The following is a 22041-nucleotide window of genomic DNA, read 5'->3' as shown; positions in this document are numbered from 1 at the left end:
CTGAGCGACTACACTTTCTTTAGGACATTAGACTACGTGCCTTGGATATAACTGTTAATAATTAAACCACTTCTACCCTCAAGGAGTTTAAACTAGCGGTGGATTCAGGCAGATGCGATCTATTAGGTGAAGCACGGGGCCCTAAGAGTAGATAAGAGTGACACCTACTTCAGTGTTGGGTGATGGATTTCTAGGCAGGGGGAATAGGACATGACAAGTTAAAAAACTTCGGCATGTCTGTAGTATGAAATAAGAGGAAGGAGGTTTTAAAAATAGAAACTGAAAAGATAGGTAACCTGAGACCAGTGGGGAGCCTTTTTCAGAAAATGAAGAGGAAAGATTTGCATTTTTAAAGGAGTATTCTTTGCAAGGTGGAGAATAGAGTGCAGGAGTGATAGGTCTTAGTCCAGGTGAAACTTTCAATATCTCAGTCTCTCTTCCCTCCAGGTGTTAGCACTGGAACTCTTCCAGCTCTCAACTCTCCCCTGAACATGCACACACTTAGCTAAGTCTGTCTTACTCTTTGAGAAGTGTTCCTTCGCCCAGCCTCACTCCTAGTTTTGAGAGTTTTGGGTTCCCCAAACTGCTGTTTGGCCAGCAGTTTCCCCCCACTTTATTCTGTGAGCTCCTTCCATTATGTTTTACTGCTGGTATGTGTGCTTAGTCGCTCAGTTGTGTCCGCCTCTTTACGACCCCATGGACTGTAGCCCGCCAGGGTCCTCTCCCCTGGGGATTCTCCAGGCAAGAATACTGGAGTGGGTTGCCATGCCCTCCTCCAGGGGACCTTTCCAATCCAGGGATCAAACCCAGGTCTCCTGCGTTGCAGGTGGATTCTTTACCATCTAAGCCACCAGGGAAGCTGGTATCTGCTCCCTAGTGGTTGGGATCTTATGCTTACTCACTGCTCCTTCTGTGACACCTGGCATAGTGCAGGCAGGCAGTTAAATACCTGTGAAGTGAATGGATTCAAGTGTTATTTTGAAGACCATGTCTCCTGGGTGTCTGAATAACTGTCCAGCCTTTTCCTGGCATTAACTGTACCACGTGGTGCCATGCCACCTCTTCAGCATCATTATGGGCGCTCCCGTCTCCCCACTCACGTACTGCTCCCACACTCTTATGTTTCAGTCCATTAAACTCTAATTTCCGCAACCTGCCTTGCCCTGTTCAACTCTGCCTTTGAAGGTGCTGTTTATTCACCTAGTTCTCATTATTCAAGCTCAGGTGTTAGTCCTTTTGAACAACTTGTTATTGACTCCCTCCTCTAAGTTCCCAGAGCACTGTGATGGTTGTTGCTGTTGTTTGTTTGTATGTATGATTTCCCTTTCTACTGGAGCCTGAGGTCATTAATATTAAGGTCAGGGGCGGTATTTTACTCATTTCTCTCTCCTCCCTGCCTAGATCAGTGGCTGGCACAGTCATTCAATAAATTGATAAATGAATGAAATATTGTCATCTCATATACAATTTAGAAATGATAGGGACTTCCGTAGTGGTTCAGTGGCTAAGACTCTGGGCTCCCCATGCAGGGGGGCCAGGTTCGATCCTTGGTCGGGGAACTAGATCTCACACGCCACAACTAAATGTCCCAAGAGCCTCAGCTAAGACCTGGTACAGCCAAATGAATAAGTACTTTTTAAAAAGAAAAATGGTATCACTGTGCTCTGGAGTGATACACATTGCTCTGGAGTGATTTCCAGGATATATTTTAAGTGAAGAAAATATAAAGAATGCTTCCTTGTGTGCAAGGAAGAAGGGGAAATAAAACAGAAATGTATCCACAAATTCTTGCGAGGAAGAACAAGAAGGGTAAACCAAAAACTAGTAATATCGGGCACCCTTGAGGGGTAGGGAAAAATAAAGGTTCCTTGGTTGTTGGGTTATGTCCCTCTTGTTGAGGGAAACAACAGAGCCCTGAATGGGGAGAGGGAGACACTTCTTTGAGGCTTTTCATATAGTTTTGGCTTTTCAAGTTATGTTAATGGTCAACAAACTCAATTAAATCAACAAAAACAGAGTACCTAAAATCGGAATACAGATGTAAATAAATGACCCAACTCTATTGTAGACGAGTAAAAAATAACACCCTGAAGGGCAAAACAGAAAAAAATGGAACTAATTCAAGTCACTTTCAAGCACCTGCTGAAGAAAAAGAAACAATCTCTACACCTTGAATTCTTAAGTCGGTTTGTTCTAGTTCAGTTCAGTTCAGTCGCTCAGTCGTGTCCGACTCTTTGTGACCCCATGGCAATTCTGGAGCTATTTGGAGAGTACTGTAGGATTGGGCACATGAGTAAATGTGCAGGCAGGCTGTGTCCTAGGGTTCTCGCTGAGGAAGCATGAAGCAGCAAATGTGGGATGAGAGAAATGAACACAAACTGGACTGGAATGGAAAGCAACAGTATAAAATTTATAGGAGGGATCTGTGGTCCAGAGGCTAAGACAGCATGCCCCCCCAATGCAGAGGACCCAGGGTCGAACCCTGGTAAGGGAACTTGATTCCACATGCTGCAACTAAAGATCCCACATGCCACCACTAAGACATAATGCAGCCAAATAATAGATAAATAATTTTTAAGTAAAATAAAATTTATGGGAAAAGATAGATACACTGATATTTACAGAAGTTCCAAGATCTTGTTTTCTAAATATCCCACAGAAACAAACCAGGGCTCCTTGAAGAAAGTAAGTACTAAAAACATTTATTGGGACATCCCTGATGGCTCAGTGGTAAAGAATCCTCCTGCCAATGCAGGAGAATAGTTCAGTCCCTGGTCTGGGAAGATCCCACATACTATCCACATACTTAGAGCAACTAAGCCTGTGCACCACAACTCCTGTGCCCACGTGCAGCAGCTACTCAGCTACTGAAGCCCGTGTGATTTGGAGCCCCTGCTTGCAATGATAGGCCACTGCAATGAGAAGCCCTCACGCCACAACTAGAGAAAGTCCACAGGTAGTAACAAAGACCCAGCACAGCCAAAAATAATAAATACAATAAAGTTTAAAAACATAAGGGCATCAAAAAGCCATAGCAGCCATCTTGAAGAGGACAAATCGGGCACAAGTGGAGCATTGAAACAAGTAAAAATAGCAAGTGATTATAGCTCATTGGTGGCTTCCCAGGTGGAGCTAGTGGTTAAAAAACATGCCTGCCAATGTAAAAGACGAGAGAAGTGGGTTCAAATCCTGGGTCGGGAAGATTCCCCTGGGGAAGGGAATGGCAACCCACTCCAGTATTCTTGCCCGGAAAACCCCATGGACAGAGGAGCCTGGCAGGCTACAGTCCATGGGGCTTCAAAGAGAATTCCACGAACCGTGAAGCCTGACGGGCTACATTCCATAGAGTCGAAAACAGTTGGACACAACTAAGGGACTTAGCATGCATGCATAGCTCATTGAATAAAAGGAGAATCTATGAATCCGTACTGCTAACATATAAATGTACATGCATACAAAGCTGAAAAAAAAAGAAACATAGAAACGACTATTTTTCAAAATTGTCCATGGCATGAAACACAAAGGCTGAGGGACTGTTTCAGATTAGAGGTGGCTAAAGTGACTAAAAACTAGATGAATTACTTGATCTTGGCCTAAATCCTGAACAAAACTGCTATAAAAGACATTGTGGGGAAATTGATTAATTTGGAATATAGACTATGAAGTGTTACATGCAGATAAAATTCCTAAATGTGCTAACTCTGTAGATGTGTTAAAGTGTATTATAGGCAAAGGAACATGACTTATGCAACCTACTATTAAATATTTCAAGTTATGGGACTTCCCTGGTGATCCACTGGTTAGCATTCTGTGCTTCCAAGGCAGGGGGTGAAGGTTTGATCCCTTATCGAAAAACTAAGATCCCCCGAGCTGTGTGGTGCAGCCAAAAAATAAGTAATTCAAGTTATATTCTTTATACACATGCAGAGAAAATGATGAGGCAAATTGGCAAAATGTTAGTTTGTGAATCTGGGTAAACATGATTCTTTGCAGTAGCCTTTTAATGTCTCTGTAAGTTTGAAATTATTTTAAAAATAATGAATTTACATGTAATTAGGTTATTTGATACCCCTAAAGTCAGGAAAAGGAATGAGAATAAACCATCTAATTATATACTAAACACTCATAAACTCATTGATAAATTAGGTAAGGAGTTTGTAGCTCATGAGAGTCCTTAGGCAGTGCCCCAGTGTTCACTGCATTTTATTCAAGTATACCTGGGAAGTTAAGGTTACAAGGTAAAGAATCTGCCTGCCAAGCCACAGATGTGCGTTCAATCCCCAGGTTGGCAACATCTGGAGAAGGAAATGGCAATCCACTCCAGTATTCTGGCCTGAGAAATCCCACGGACAGTGGAGCCTGGTGGGCTACAGTCCATGGGGTCGCAAAGAGTCAAACATGACTGAGTGACTAAACGACGACAACATCTGGGAAGCAATTCCAGTTTAAGATTCAAGGGTCACCCGACTCCACTGATACCAAACAAAGAGGCCATATTCTCACTTAAGACTTGTCAAGAGAATGGCTGGGGCAGCAAGAGACATTCATTATGATTAAGTCCAAACTCGACTACATCTCCCTGACAAATCCTACAGAGGAAGTTTTCCTTCACAAAGGCCTGAACGTTTCCCAAAAAGAGGCAGCATCTGGTAGCATAAGAAATAAAGGGTACGTCCCAGGAGACAAGAGTTCTGGCTCTGCCTTTGTCTCATTAGCACTAATACAGGGCAGGTGATTGGACTTCTGGGACCCCCGTCGCAATCTGTAAAAGGAGAGGCTAGATTAGGGGAAGGATCCCAGACTCAAATTCTGCATGAGATGGGTGATACAACAGAGTGATGCAAAGAGGCACCATGAAACTGGAAAGCACGTTCCCTATCTAAAAGGGGTGCCTACTTCTCAGCTTCAACCAACTTCTGCCAGTCAGGGATGTATCCCAGTGTTCCCAGAGATCTCAATTAAAATGTAAAAAAAGGACCTCCCTGGTGGTCCAGTGGTTAGAAATCTGCCAACTCGAGGGACACAGGTGTAACCTCTGGTCAGGGAACTGGATCCCACATGCTGCAACTGAAAGATGGTGTGTGCCACAACCAAGATCCACTGCAGTCAAATAAATTAATTAAAATTTTTAAAAAAGCATTTCTTCACTTTCCACTTCTAGGATCCGGCTCTCTTTGTCTCCCTTGACCAGTCTCTCCTGTTTATCTCTGTCCTCCTGAACACAGCCTCAAAGATTGAGCTCATTTGCTCCCACAAATCCAAGCTCACTCCTTCCATCTCCTTCCAGGAACCTCTCCATTCTTCAAAACCCATCTCTCTCTCCCACCGCAGCGTCTGGCCCCCAGTCCCTCTCACTTGCCTGGGCTTTGCATTTCAGTATTTACCCATCCTGTTTTCACCTCTCCCCACCTTCCACTAACCCAGAGGTCCGCGGGGTCCAGCACTCCCGTCCCCTGGGAGCTCCAGCCAGTGAGATCACAGGGACTCTGCTTCCAAGTCCACCGCAAGGACAGGAACTCAGTTCTCTGTGGCATCTCTTCCTTGTCCCCTCCATCGGCTGCTTTTCAGATCTTGGAGACTGGGATATGTAAGGATGCTGGATGCTAGTTTCTCCTTCAAAAGAAACAATTTCCTGGGATTTCCTTGGTGGCTAGGTGGATAGGAATCCGCCTGCCAATGCAAGGGACACGGTTTCAATCCCTGGTCCAGGAGGATTCCACATGCCATGGAACTCGCCACCACTACTGAGCCTGTGCTCTAGGACCTGAGAGCTACAACTACTGGGCCCACGTGCTGCAACTACCGAAGCCCGCGCACCTAGAGCCCATGCTCCACAGTAAGAGAAGCCTGAGCACTGCAACTAGAGTAGCCCCTGCACACCACAACTGGAGAAAGCCCACATGCAGCAATGAAAACCCAGGGCAGCCAAAAATAAATTTAAAAATTTTTTTAATAAACAATTGCCTTCTTTTCTCCTCTCCCTGTCTAGAATCCCAGGATTTCCACAAGAAAGGCACCAAGGTTCCAGTCCTTTGCAAGTGGGCCTGAACCTCCCAGTAATGTCACCATGGTGGCAGTGTTTATTTCTTGTCTCATTTCTGAGCTCTTCACCTTGTTCCTTCTCTACCCGATACCTCTGTGCTTCTTAGATGCAGAAAATCACACAGCCAGGGCAGTGATGCTCAGCAAAATAGTCCCGATAATATCCCTCAGGTTCGTCATCACCCTGAAAACCCTGTCGCCAGTCTCCTGACCACAGAGGATGGAAAAAATGGAGTCAGTTTCCTGAAACCTCTGGAGCCAACTCTTCTCCCCGGAAACCTACTCACTTGTTCCAAGGAGAAAGCCCTTCCCCTAGCTAAGTATTCAAATCCTCTAGAAATTACCCCTCTCTTGAGTATCCCCCAAATCTCTGACTGTCCAGCTTTTTGTTGGCTGGGTGAACCCACATTCAGGAACATTCCTTGTCCAGTCCTGAAGCCCAGACTTTTCTCCATGAACACCCTCTTCTGCCTCTTAGACCTGCGTTCATTCCTGCAGTGCCCTCCTGTCTCTCAAGCCTAAAAGGCCACAGGCTGACTTAGTGTCAGTTTTTCATTCACTTCCCCAGGTGACTTCTCTTTCCTCTGTCTGCTTCCTCTTTTCTGGTTCTCTGCCAACTTCTACCTTCTCTCCTCCTTCATCTTTTCCAGTTCTCTTTTAGTTGGACTCACTTCATACCCATGTCCCTATCTCCTCACTTCTGTTTTCCAAAACTGTTTCTTCTTTCCAGCGATAACCGTCTGCTGCTGCTGCTAAGTCACTTCAGTCGTGTCCGACTCTGTGTGACCCCATAGACAGAAGCCCACCAGGCTCCCCCGTCCCTGGGATTCTCCAGGCAAGAACACTGGAGTGGGTTGCCATTTCCTTCTCCAATGTGTGAAAGTGAAAAGTGAAAGTGAAGTCGCTCAGTCGTGTCTGACCCCTAGCGACCCCACGGACTGCAGCCCACCAGGCTCCTCCATCCATGGGATTTTCTGGGCAAGAGTACTGGAGTGGCTTGCCATTGCCTTCTCCGGATGACCGTCTAGTCCACCCCATTTCTCATTCATTCATTCACGTATGCATCAGCATTAATGAAGTGTTTATTATACACCCACAGCCAGAGTAATGAAGGGTAGATTTGAAACTGAGAGGCAATAAACTGATAACCATCAACATAGCCACCTTTTTGGCTACTCAGCTTTTGTATGCTCCCCTCCTTTTTTTTTTTAAACACATTAGGGCACCCATACCATTGTTTTCACAATATAAAATACAGATAGCCTTCATACAAGTGAAGTTCTTTCCTGTTGCCTAAAAGGAGGGGAACATCATTGTATAACTTGCTGGTTATATGAATTACTCCTCAAAGTCAGTCACAATCCTCCAGAATATTCTACTACCTAAACACTAGTTATAAAGTTAACCCCCAACAACTTGTATAAAAATAAAAGTGAAGACAGAAAAAGAAATTGGCTAGCATATACAAATAAACATGTGGATATATTAAAGAAAAACAAAATATGCCAAGCTTCCACAATTGTCATTTCTGTAGCTGGTCATGAGGCTGTAATTGACAGGGATTCCCAGGTGGCTCAGTAGTAAAGAATCCGCCTGCCAATGCAGGAGACTTGAGTTTGGTCCCTGGGACATGAAGATCCCGTGGAGAAGGATATGGACCCTCTCCACTATTCTTGCCTGGGAAATCACATGGACAGAGGAGCATGGCAGGCTACAGTCCATGGAGTCGCAAAAGAGTCGGACACGATTGAACAACTAAAGAAAAACAACATTTCAAGTTCAGGATCCAGTTCTTTCCCAAACAGTGCCCAGAACCACATGTAAGAAATCTGTGAAACTGAATTTAACTTTCACTGTAATTCATCAACTCAAATAATTCATTTTTAAACCAGCGTAACAGAGGTATAATTAAAATACAATAAATTGTACAAAGTGCAAAATTTGGTATGTTTTGACATATGTATACAACCATGAAACCATTACCACAATCACAATAATGAACATATCCATTACCTCAAAAGTTTGTGATCCTGTCATCTCTCCCACCTGCCCCTCTCCAAGCCCCCCCATTCCCCCCAAAACCACTGATCTGCTTCATGTCACTATAAATTGTTTGCTTCTGCACCCTCCGCCCAACCAGTGCCATTTGGCATTTGGGATCTTATTAATAGTTCCTTGACCGGGGATTAAACCCATGCCCCCTGCAGTGGAAGGACATAGTCTTAACCACTGGGCCGTCAGGGAAGTCCTCGTTTGCATTTTCTAGAGCAGGAGTTGACAAACATTTTCTGTAAAGAACCAAATAGTACATATTTTAGGCATTTGGGACAACAGGCAAAAATGAGGATATTATAGGTATTTGTGTAACAAGAGAGAAAAACTATTTTTTACTTGTCAGATTAAAAATATAATAACAATAATTGAGTACGCTTTTCATAATACAAGTCTACTAATGGAATTTTTTGTGTAACATTTTTGTTTAACTGGGGTTCAAAGTGAGTGTTCTCTATCATCAAAATCTTTCACAAATATTTATGCTAATTCAGATTTATAAAGATATAAAAATATTTATTTATTTGGACTTGCCGGGTCTTCGACCTTTGTTGTAGCGTGCTAGATCATTAGCTACAGCATGTGGGATCTAGTTCCCTGACCAGGGATTGAACCCAGGCCCCCTGTGTTGGGAGTGTAGAGTCTTCACCACTGGACCATCAGGGAAGTCCCTGTAATGGTATTTTTAATCTGTGTATTTCACACAGATAGGTACTGCCAAATACAGCTATCAGTACATAAGCATAATATTTTATTTGAACACATTCATCATTTGGAAGGCATGAATTGTATAGAAGAATTCTGTTAAGAGTTTTCTCTTGATATTTGCTTTTTTAAAAAAATTTTCTTGTTATTTGCTTAGTAGCATGTCACACGGAGAAGGCAATGGCAACCCACTCCAGTACTCTTGCCTGGAAAATCCCATGGACAGAAGAGCCTGGTAGGCTGCGGTCCATGGGGTCACTAAGGGTCGGACACGACTGAGCGACTTCACTTTCATTTTTCACTTTCATGCATTGGAGAAGGAAATGGCAACCCACTCCAGTGTTCTTGCCTAGAGAATCCCAGGGACAGCGGAGCCTGGTGGGCTGCCATCTATGGGGTTGCACAGAGTCGGACACAACTGAAGTGACTTAGCAGCAGCAGCAGCATGTCACAACACTACAGATTGATCACTTCCAATGGAAGGTTACGTGAAATTCCCTCAATCACACAGTTCAGTGGATTTTGAGATATGGAAATTTCCTCTGTACTGCCCATATTAAAGTCCTAAAAAATGCTGCTGAAACTATAGTTTGAGCTTGCAAAATAACTGTTCTTACAACTCAGTTAGAATGGAGATCTTGCTGCTTCTTGTTTTAATTTTTGACATCGTCTATAGAATACAGTTTGACATGTGATTCCAACAATGTTGTCATTGAAATTACGTTATAATGTATGTCTATAAGTGCTATTTTGCTTTGGAAGTTTAGGTTTAGTTCATTAATGCTGCTGCTGCTGCTGCTAAGTCACTTCAGTCGTGTCCGACTCTGTGTGACCCCACAGACGGAAGCCCACCAGGCTCCCCCGTCCCTGGGATTCTCCAGGCAAGAACACTGGAGTGGGCTGCCATTTCCTTCTCCAATGTGTGAAAGTGGAAAGTGAAAAGTGAAGTCGCTCAGTCGTGTCCGACCCTTAGCGACCCCACGGACTGCAGCCTACCAGGCTCCTCCATCCATGGGATTTTCTAGGCAATAGTACTGGAGTGGCTTGCCAGTTCATTAATACACACTGTCAATTCTGCAACAAAAGCTAGTTACTAAAGCCATTCAGTGTCGGGTAGCAGTGTTTGAGTGTGAGTCTTTCCATTCAGGAAAAATTTCAATCTAAATCCCGAGTTCAAAACACCACAATGACGTTCTAGCACTGCTAAGACATCAAACTGCTATGCGGTGGGTTAAGACAGGATATTCAGCTTCCATTTATAGCAAAAATTCATGATGGTTAAGTCCACTGGAGCAAATGAAGTTCATAAAAGACAGTACTAGTTTTATATCATGTAACAGATTCAAATAACTTCTGAAAAGTACCTGTTGATGAATAATACAGTTAATAATTACAGGCTTTAAATACCTCACATTTTCACAAGCCTTCTGAATTTATCCAACTAAGGCTTTTTCTACTCCACAAATATTTTTACCAGTATCATTTATAACACATCTTAGCAGATTCCCCGTCAGTTTGTACTGAATTAATGTTTTCTCAATTTCTTTAAAAATAGTCTTGCATGTGTGGTTTAGTCACTCAGTTGTGTCCAGCTCTTTGTGACCCCATGGACTGCAGCCCGCCAGGCTTCTTTGCCCATGGGATTCTCCAGGCAAGAACACTGTAGTGAGTAGCCATTCCCTTCTTCAGGGGATCTTCCCCACCCAGGGACTGAACCTGGGTTTCCTGCAATTGCAGGCAGATTCTTTACCATCTGAGCCACCAGGGAAGCCCCTCTCCCAAATATTCGTACCTGTAGTTATTTCACACAGACTATTCATAGAGACTAACTTTGAGTTACTGCAAACTGATCAATTCCTCAAATTAACAACATGAACTAAACAGTATTGGCAACATCTGTTAAATCATCAAGCGGTAAGAAAAATCACTTGAAATCAATCACCTTGTTTTTATTTTTGTGTTTTTTTTTTTTTTTTGGCTAAGCCACATATCTTGTGGGATCTTAGTTCCCCAACCAGGGATTGAACCCTGGGCCCTTGGCAGTAAGAGCATGGCATTCTAACCACTGGACCACCAGGGAATTCCCTCTAGTTTCTTAAGGTAGAAATTTAGCTTGTTGATTTAAGATCTTTCTTTTTTTAATATAGATATTTAAAGCTATAAATTTCCCTCTAAGTATTGACTTTGATGATTTTCCTAAGTTTTGGTATGTTATATTTTTGCTTTCATTTAAAGTACTTTCAAATTTCCTGTGTAATTACTTCTTTGATTCATTGATCATTTTAGAAGTGTGGTCTTAAAATTTCCACCTATTTGTGAATTTCCCAAATTTCCTTCTGTTTTTGACCTCTAATTCTTTTATGGGTGGATGTTTTGTGTAATTTCAGTCTTTTTAAATGTACTGAAGTTTGTTTCCTGGCCTAATATATGTTCTATCAAGAAGAATGTTCCAAATAAACTTGAAAAGAATATTCTGCTGTTGTTGGGTAGAGTGTTCTATAGATGCCTGTTAGGCCTAGTTGCCTATGTGTTGTTCAAGTCTTCTATTTCTACTAATCTTCTGCCTAGTTATTTATAATTACTGAAGTGAGGTTCCAAGTTGTCAACTATTATTGCTGAACTGTCTATATGTCTCTTCAATGCTGCCAGTTTTTGCTTGATAAGGCTCTAATGTTGTTTAATCGCTAAGTCGTGTCTCTTTTGTGACCCCATGTAGACTGCCAGGCTCCTCTGTCCATGGGATTCTCCAGGCAAAAATACTGGAGTGGGTTGCCATTTCCTTCTCCAGGGGATCTTCCAGATCCAGGCATCAAACCAGAGTCTCCTGCACTGGCAGATGGGTTCTTTACCACTGAGCCATTGGGAACCCCGCCCAAAGAGTGAGGCTCTAATATTAAGTGCTTGTATGTTTTTAACTGTTTTATCTCCATAATGGTATCCTTCTATGTTATAAAATAACATCTTATTCTCCAAAACCATTTTTTTGTTGTTGTTCTTCAAGTTTATCTTGCCTCAGTTTACTGTAAGCACTTCAGCTTTTTGTTGCATGTGAAAGCGAAAGGCGCTCAGTTGTGTCCAACTCTTTGTGACCCCATGGATGATACAGTCCATGGAATTCTCCAGGCCAGAATACTGGAGTGGGTAGCCTTTCCCGTCTCCAGGGGATCTTCCCAACCCAGGAATCAAACCCAGGTCTCCTGCATTGCAGGCAGATTCTTTACCAGCTGAGCCACAAGGGAAGCCCCTTCTGTTGCATAGTATCCTCTATAATATACAAAGTGGGTTTGGGGCTGTGTTTGTTAAAGAATGGCACCCCCTGGGGAAATAAAAGTGGTACCGAAGGTGAAGACAGACACTAGGTCAAGACAGGAAGTCGGTTCAGAGTGAGGATTGAAAGACAGCAAAACTGACTCTTTTGCACTCAGACTTGAGGACTCTGGGGCCTGGTGGCTGGGTCTGAGGGGATCCTGGGTCCTGAAGAGGGGACCAAAGGCTTGCTTTGTTTTCTTGGCTTTGGTCTTCGTTGTGGTGCACAGGCTCTAGAGCACAGGGCTCGGGAGTTGCCAGATGTGGGCTTAGCAGTGAGCGAGCTCTCTGTTGTCACCTGGGGGCATGTGGGATCTTAATTCCCGGACAAGGGATCAAACCTGCATTGGAAGGCGGAGTCTTAACCACTGCACTACCAGGAAGTCCCCTAAGGCTTGCTTTTGACAACTGTCTGGACCATCCTGACCATCTTTCTCATCTCTTCTGGCTACAGATCTGTTCTCCAGAGCCCAGGATGGCTCTTCCTTTCCCTGGTCTCTGGAGAGTAAGACCTTGTTCATATGTATCCACAGGGCCTGCATCAGGGGCTGGCACAGAGAAGGTGCACCAAAAATGACTGTTTAAATGAACGACATTGACTGAATCTAGCCCCAGTGCCTTCCACAAAGCCACGAGTGAAAGCCTCAATAAATTGTGGCTGAATGCTTAACTAATTCTTACGAACTGCACGATGAGCACAGAATTCAACAAACTGAGAGCCCTGGGGCTGAACCTAATCAAAATTTCTGCTTCTCCTGAAAAATCAGCTTTGGCAACACTAGGCCCATACTCTGAAGGCCTGCGTCCTGACACAGGGCAAAGCTCTCCAGTTCGTCACCTTTCCACCATTGCCTATCGCCTTTCTCATTGTCTTGTTTCATTGCATTATTTACTCATCACTGGTCCCTGTAGGCATTGTCTTATGATCCCTAGACTAGAATGAAGGGGTGTCTCTCTCCTGACCCCTGGTAAGACACTGGGAAGTGAAACATCATTCCCAGAAGTGGTTACCCAGGTCTCAGGGAACAAATTTTCCTGTTAAAAAGATTGTGACTCAAGGACTCCCTTGGCAGTCCAGTGGTTAAGACTCCGAGCTTCTGGACTTCCCTGGTGGTACAGTGGATAACAATCTACCTGCCAATGCAGGAGACACAGGTTCAATTCCTGGTCTGGGAAGATTCCACATCCCAAGGGGCAACTAAGGCCGGCACTCTAGAGCCCTCGAGCCGGTATGCCTAGAGCCTGTGCTCTGCTGCAACAAGAGAAGCCAACAAAGAGTAGCCCCCAATCTCCACAATTAGAGAAAGCCCGTGTGCAACAGTGAAGACCCAGTGCAATGAAAAACAAAAAAAACTCCAAGCTTCCAAAGCACAGGGGTGTCCTTGGTCAGGAACTAGGTTCCCACATGTCAAGCCAAAAAAAAAAAGCAAACATGACTCAGAGCAGAAATCCTAGAAGCCAGGTCAGAAATTCCCCTGGAAAGATCCAGTCGCTGTTATCCAGAGGCCAAGAAAACACACCCATGCGTGTACCAAGCCCCTCTTGCTGGTCCACCCCACTCAATGGAGAGTTCTATAGGATGATCCCAGTCAGCAGTAAATTAATACAGACATGACAGAAAAAAGGGGCACTAAAATGTTAAAGTGTTTATTTCCTCTAAGTAGTGGGAGGTATTTATTTTTTAAATAAATTTTATTGTTTTTATACTTTCTCCTGTCTTCCAAGTTTCCGACAATAAGAGTGACTTTTATAGTCAAAGTGTTTCCTTTGAAGTATCACTTGGATTGCATGTTTATTGGCGGGTCTGTCACACCTATAGACTACACGCGCCTTCCTACCACATTTCATACCTCCCGCAGTCCCAGAGCCTGGACAGAACCCAGGTAGTGGCTTGACATTTGTTAGCAAGGCCCTTAGCTTTTAACTGGCCATAGTCTTTCTCTCTACCTGACTGAGACACACCTTGGTCTTCAGATCAAATGTTTGGGCTGTGTAGCCACTTTCTACCATAAACAAGCCTGCTGCTTGTTTTTAGGTTCCAGAATTTGTTTCTTAGGTCGAGAAGTGTCAAGATAAGGGTGAGGAAATCTGCTTGTTTTCTGGGGGATGCCAGCCCAGGAATTGTGGCAGAGATTCCAGGAGAGGCATCCGTAACTTGTGTGTGTCTTATGTGTGCTCAGTCATGTCCGACTCTCTGCAACCCCACGGACTGTAGTCCGCCAGGCTCCTCTGTCCAAGGGATTTCCCAGGCAAGAATACTAGAGTGGATTGCCATTTCCTTCCCAGGGGATCTTACCGACCCAGGGATTGAATCCAGGTCTCTTATGTCTCCCACACTGGCAGGCGGATTCTTTACCATTGAGCCACATGGGAAGCCTCATATCCCTATGTGACTCCCACCAATGCTCACTCCATGACTCTCCCCCTTTAGTATGGGATAAACTCAGCCCCAAGTTATCGTCTTCCCGCTACAAGTTATGGGCTTCCCAGGTGGCGCAGTGGTAAATAATCTGCCAATGCAGAAGATGCAGGAGACATGGATCCGATTCCTGGGTCCGGAAGACCCCCTGGGGAAGGAAATGGCAACCCACTCCAGTGTTCTTGCCTGGAGAATCCCTTGAAGAGAGGAGACTGGAGGGATATAGTCCAAGGGATCGCAAAGAGTTGGATGTGACTGAGCACACACAAATGGATGCAAAAGACCCTGGAAAAATAGCTCTCATTATATTTTAACTTACTCATCTGGCAAATGTCAGGATTGACTACAACACCTGAAAATCCCTTCAAGTTCTAGCATTACACATTTTTTTTTTGCATTTCTTTTTAATGTTTTTATTATTTTTTGAAATTAATTCCTAGCTTTTTTAAAATTTATCGATTTTTAGTTTTGGTTGCGCTGGGTCTTCGCTGCTGCACACAAGCTTTCTCTAGTTGCTGAGAGCAAGGGCTGCTCTCTGTTGCAGAGCTCAAGCTTCTCATTGCAGTGGCTTGTTGCTGAGCATGGCCTTTAGGCGCAAAGGCTCAGTAGTTGTGGCACACTGGCTTAGTTGCTTCGAGGCATGTGGAATCTTCCTGGACCAGGGATCGAACCCGTGCCCCCTGCATTTTCAGGCAGATTCCTATCCACTGTGTCACTAGAGAAGTCTCATTTCGTTTAAATTTAAAAGCTGTATGACCTCAAGCAAGTAATGGAAACTATCTGATATTCGTAACATGGCATATTTCATGCTTAAATAGCTTTTTACAACCATACTATCACATATCTTGCTAAATCTTAGTGTGTCAGTGACGGAGCCATGGAGAAACTGAGGCTCAGCGAGGCTGAGAGAAATCTACCCCAGATCACAACTACACAGAAGCGGTGGCAGAGGAACCAAAGCCAGGTTCTGGCCCTGCTGTCTCTCACATCTCTCTGTCCTTCCTATCCACAGGGTTTTCACCAGCCCAGGGAAGGCAAACAAACATGGAGAGTATTATAAATGGGTGTCCTCAAAGCTCTAAACCTCTTGAGATCTCTATCTGTATGGTGGCTCTTCTAACTCTTTTTAAGATAAAGTGCCCAACTATTTTCCAGAGTGGTTATGCCATTTTACACTTCCATCAACAGTGCATACGAGTGCCAGCTCCTCCACATCCCCTGCAACACTTATCACTGTCCGTGAAATTTTGGACATTCTCATAGGTACATAGTGGTTATCTCATGGTAATAACCAATGATGTTAAGCCTCCTTCTAATGTGCTTATTGGCCATCGATATAGCTTCTTTGGTGAAATGTCTCTTCAACTCTTTTACTCATTTTTAGATTGGGTAATTTTCTTAAGAGTTTCGAGAGTTCCTTACATATTCAGGATACAAGTCCTTTGTCAGATAAACGATTTTCAAATTTCACCCAGTCTGTAGCTTGTCTTTTCGTTCTCTTTATCAGCAACTTTTGAAGAACAGTTCTCAGTTTTGACGGTTCAATTTATCATTTTTTTTCTTCTTTGAAGTATGCTTTTGGTATTATATCTAATACCTCTTTGCTTAACTCATGGTCACAAAGATTTCCAACCAATGTTTTCTTCTAACAATTTTATAGTTTTACATTTAGGCCCTTGATTCGTTTTTTATTGTGGTAAAATATACATAAGATGAAGTTTACCGTATAAAAACAGATAATATTTTTATGAGGTGTTATGGGTTTTCTGGGTTTTTCAGGCGATGCTGAACAGCTTGTGGGACCCTAGGTTCCCAGAGCAGGAACCGAACCTGGGCCTTCAGCAGTGAGAGCGGAGAGTTCCAACCAATGGGCCACCAGGGAATTCCCATTAAGAGTAACTTTAGGTTCACAGCCAAATTGTGCAGAAGGTACAGAAATTTCCAATCTACCCCTTGCTCTCACACATGTACAGCCTCCCTATCAGCGTCCCCTCACCCCTGTACATCTATTGTAATTGATGAACCCACAGTGATACATTATCACCACCCAAGGCACATCATCTACATCAGGCTTCTTTCTTGACGTTATACATTCTGTGGGTTTGGAGCAATGTTTAATGACGTGTATTCATCATTATAGTATCACACAGAATAGTTTCACTGCCCTAAAAATTCTTTGTGCTCTATCTATTCATTCTTCCATCTCCCCCAATCCCTGGCAACCACTGATCTTTTTAGTCACCATAACTCTGCCTTTTACAGAATGTCACATAGTTGGAATCATACAATGTGTAAAAACTTTCCTTCTTAGGAATGTATTTCAAGTTTCCTCCACATCTTCTCATGGCTTGAAAGTTCCTTTCTTTTTAATGAAAAAAAACTCTTGTCTGTATGTACCACAGTTTATTTATACACTCACTTGCTGAAGGACATTTTGGTTGCTTCAAGGTTTTGGCAATTATGAATAAAACTGCTATAAATACCCAGGGGCTGTTTTTTGTGTAGAGGCAAGTTTTCAGCTCCTTTGGTAAATACCAAGGAGCATGACTGGTGGATGGTATGTAAGAACATGTTTTGTTTTGTACATAATTGCCAAAATTATCTTCCAAAGTGACTGTGCTATTTTGCTTTCCCGCCAGCAATGAATCCAATTTCCTCTTGCTTTACATCTTTGCCAGCATTTGGTGTTGTCAGCATTCTGTAATTTGGTTGTTTCAATAGGTGTACAAAAGATGGTACTTTTTAACCATTATTAAGTACACAATTCAGTGGCATTAAATACACCGACAATGTTATGTAACCATCACTACAATCTATTTCCAAAACTTTTTCATTACCCAAAACAGGAACTCTTTGGCCATTAGCAGTAACTCCGTTTCCCCTGCCTCAGACTCTCTAAACCTCTATTTTCAGCCCCTATGAAGTTGTCCATTCTTGATTCCTCATGTAAGAGGACTGACAGAATGATCTGTCCTTTGTATCTGGCTTTTCCCTTAGCATATTTTCAAGGTTCATCCATATAGACACTTTGTTTATCCATATCTTTTAGCTGTTGTGAACAATGCTGAATCAACACTGGTGTGCAGGTGTCACTTTAAGTAAGTTCCAACTCTTTAGGGGTATAACGCTGGGCTGGAAGAAGCACAAGCTGGAATCAAGATTGCCGGGAGAAACATCAATAACCTCAGATATGCAGATGACACTACCCTTATGGCAGAAAGTGAAGAGGAACTCAAAAGCCTCTTGATGAAAGTGAAAGAGGAGAGTGAAAAGGTTGGCTTTAAGCTCAACATTCAGAAAACGAAGATCATGGCATCTGGTCCCATCACTTCATGGGAAATAGATGGAAAAACAGTGGAAACAGTGTCAGACTTTATTTTTTGGGGCTCCAAAATCACTGCAGATGCTGATTGCAGCCATGAAATTAAAAGACGCTTGCTCCTTGGAAGGAAAGTTATGACCAACCTTGATAGTATATTAAAAAGCAGAGATATTACTTTGCCAACCAAGGTCCGTCTAGTCAAGGCAATGGTTTTTCCCGTGGTCATGTATGGATGTGAGAGTTGGACTGTGAAGAAGGCTGATCGCCGAAGAATTGATGCTTTTGAACTGTGGTGTTGGAGAAGACTCTTGAGAGTCCCTTATACTGCAAGGAGATCCAACCAGTCCATTCTAAAGGAGATCAATCCTGGGTGTTCATTGGAGGGACTGATGCTAAAGCTGAAACTCCAATACTTTGGCCACCTCATGCGACGAGTTGACTCACTGGAAAAGACTCTGATGCTGGGAAAGGTTGGGGGCAGGAGGAGAAGGGGACGACGGAGAATGAGATGGCTGGATGGCATCACCGACTCTGTGGACATGAGTTTGAGTGAACTCCGGGAGTTGGTGATGGACAGGGAGGCCTGGCATGCTGTGATTCATGGGGTCGCGGAGAGTCGGACACGACTGAGCGACTGAACTGAACTGAACTGACCTAGGAGTGGAACTGCTAGGTCACACGGTAACCATTTAGTTTTTGGAGGAACCACCAAACTGTCTTCCACAGTTGCCTGTTTTACATTCCAACTATTACAGCAACATAGGAGAGTTCCAATTTCCTCACTCCCTCACCAACACTCATCTTCTATAAGATAGCAGCCATCCTAATGGGTGTGAAGGCGTATATGATGTGGTTTTGATTTGCATTTCCCTAAAGTTTTAATAATAATGTAGAGCATCTTTTCATGTGCTTATTGACCATTTGTTTACCTTCTTTGGAGAAGTATCTTCAAGTCCTCACTTAAAAATCTTTTTGTTGTTTTAAGAGTTCTTTATGTATTCTAAATAGTATCTCATCAGATATGTAATTTGCAGGTAATTCCCATTCTGTGGGCGGCCTTTTCACTGTGGGTAGTGTCCTCTGATGCACATACTACTGACTTTTGTGTTAACTGTGTACTCTGTGATTTTGCTTAATTCATTTGACCAAGTAGTTTTCTTGTGGAATCTTTGGAATTTTTTCTATATAGGATCACCTCATTGGTGAGTATTTCACTTTTTCCTTTCCAATTTGGATGTCGTTTCTCTTTCCTGTCTAGTTGGTTTGGCTCAACCTTCTAATACAATGTTCAATAGCAATGGTGATAGTAGGTGTCCTTGTCTTGTTCCTGATCTTGGGGGAAAAACTTTCAGTCTTTAACCAGAGGATACTGGCTGTCAGTTCTTCATAAATACCCTTTGTCAGGTAAAGGACATTCCCCTCTATTCCAAGGTTTCTAGCGTTTTATCACAAAAGGGCATTGCTTTGTCAAATGCCTTTTCTGCATCATTTGAACTGCTCATATGAGTTTTTCTTTGTCCTATTAATGTGGTACGTTGTCTGATTTTCTTATGCTGAATCATGCTTGCATTTCTGCAATAAGCCCTTTTGATCATCGTGTATAATCCTTCTAACATGCTGTTGGATTTAGTTTGCTTGTATTTTGTTGCTAAAAAATGTCTCTCCATCCACTTAAAGTATGTTTATATTCATTTCATGCAGTACTAATAGCTGGCATCTGTCAATGTACTTTTCCCTTGAGAACTGGTTACGTGGTAATTCTGGATGGTCTCCTGGACATTCTGATTATGTTGTGAGACTTTAGATTCTGTCTAAATCCCAAGAATGTTTTTGTTTTAACAGGCAATTTAATCTGTCAGAAAGATAGGGTTCCTTAGACTTTTTAGCTGCCTATGCCACCAAAACAGCTCTAGCTCTACAATGGGGCCACATTTGGGCCAGAACAGGAGAAACAGAATCATGATTCCCCTTCTTCAGTCTAGTGTCCCCATTTCCTGGTTCCTCTGCCCAGAAGGTAACAGTTTTAGTTGTCAGAGCTAAATTGCTGCAGCCTTGCAACTTTGCGGGCTCTTAAGGACGAGGAAAGTAATAAAGAAGTGGGATTTTCTATTATGTTCTCCAGCTCACAGGGTCCCTTTTCTTGGTCCTCTGGTCAAAGCTAAGCTGGGTTCTTTTAGGGGTTTTGCAGCCACATGTCAGAGGTGAAAGTCATGAAAAGGAAAAATGCCAGGAAACTCAGCCCTATAGAGACTATCTAAGTTTTGACTTCCCCTCCCTAATCTGCTTTTCTTTTTCAGAATCCTCAGGTTAACTTTTGGTATTTTTTTCTAATTTTTGGTTATAATCAATCGGAGATAGGCTGTAATGGATTTAAATCTTGACCAGCAGGGACTTCCGTGGTAGTCCAGTGGTTAAGACTCCGTGCTTCCAATGCAGAAGACTCAGGTTAGATCCTTGGTTGGGGAGCTTAAGATCCCACATGCCACAGAACTTTTTTTTGGTGTGTCCCACCCCTCCACCCTGCCAAAAAAAAAAAAATCTTGATCAGCACCAGAAGCTGGGAAGCATCCACTGAGAACTCTTGAGTCTGTGCTTTATACACAACTTCACAAGAGCCATTACTGTTTTCTATCTAAATTTGTTCAAATCGGTGCTAGAAAGTTACATCAGAGAACAATGTGAACCGGAGCTTGCTTTCACAAAAATGTCTGTCCCAAATTCATAACACGAAAATTTATGAATCAGCTTAACTTTGAGAAAAACTGCTTCATTTTTATTTCATCCAGATTTGTTTAAATATACTTTTGAGATATTTCTAATTAGAGTTTCTTTTAATAAAAATTGTTTTTTAACCTCTAGGTTTGCTCAAAATACTGCTGGCATCTTGAAAACTTTTAAATCTGACCTTATTTTTGGAAGACTATTGTTTCAGCTAGATTTGTTCAAGTAACTTATCTTGGGAAATTTGATGAACTCTAGAAAATTTTAAGAAAAACTTGTGAATTCGAGCTTCTCACCAAAACTGAAGGGCATGCATTGGTAGAAGCCATGTTTTGCCTCCCTCCACAAGGTTAAGGCTGAGGCAAAAACCATGTGGAACATATTCTAGGCCTCTCCCAATAATGCCATGTGGTACAATTCCAGGAGGCACCAATCACTTTGTAGGGCAGGGATTGGGACAAACCTCGTCCATGGACTGTTTTTGTACAGTTAGCCAGGAATGGATTTTACACATTTAAAGAGTTGCTCAGCAGAAAAAAGGTGTATGTGACAGATCATATAGGGCCTACAAAGTTTAAAATATCTACCATCTAGCTCCAGACAGAAAAAGCTTTGACAACACTGTTCAATGGTTACTACTTCTAGACTGGAAAATGGAAAGGTACCTCCTGGAAATGGGCAACACAATGGCTCTACCTTCGGCCCAAAGATGTTAAACTGGCCAAATTCAGCACAGGGCAGCCTTGTCTATAGAGATGTGCTCTTCAGCCTTTCTCTTGCCCTCTCTCCCTGGTTCTGCTACCTCTGTGGCCACGTGTCTCCCTGACGTCCCTATCAGCTGCCACTCCCATCCTGAGAGTTCAGTCATTAGCTCTCTCCTCCTCTACGCTGTCCATCCCAGAAATATAAGTACCACTAAGTACAGTGGTTAAAAGCTACAATCACAGAGTCAAGCTGCCTCATTGTGCATCTATCTGCCTCATTTCCTTGTTATGGGATCTCCAACAAATCACTTAATGTCAGTTCCCCAACTATAAAATAGGGTTATCAATGGACTATAAACTATTTTCTCTGAATCACTGTTTTGGAGTCCCTTTGTTATAGCAGCCTTAGCCTACAGTCTGATTAATATGCACTGCAAAAACTTAATCTCCACCTGCCTTGCTTATGTCCCAAAGGCACCTCAAACTCAACATTTATAAAACCAACCTCATTATAAAACCCACTCTGCATCCCCGCTCTTGTATTTCTGAACTCAAAGACTAAATTGATAACAGGTCTATTACATTTATCCCCACACAGATTGAGACGAACTCTCCGTTTCCCTGCCTTGTGAACCACCCCCATCCACCTGCAAGGTCCATTACTATTGTCTCCATTATGCTGTCCCCGCCGTTTACGCCCGTTGCGCTGTGCTGTGCTGAGCTGCTCAGTCGAGTCTGACTGTTTGTGACCCCATGAACTGTAGCCTGCC

The sequence above is a fragment of the Moschus berezovskii genome, chromosome 27 (genome assembly GCF_049115385.1).
Source record: "Moschus berezovskii isolate FMDL1 chromosome 27, NW_MosBer_1.0, whole genome shotgun sequence".
Taxonomy (NCBI): Eukaryota; Metazoa; Chordata; class Mammalia; order Artiodactyla; family Moschidae; genus Moschus; species Moschus berezovskii.
Note: the sequence above shows the minus strand (reverse complement) of the source record.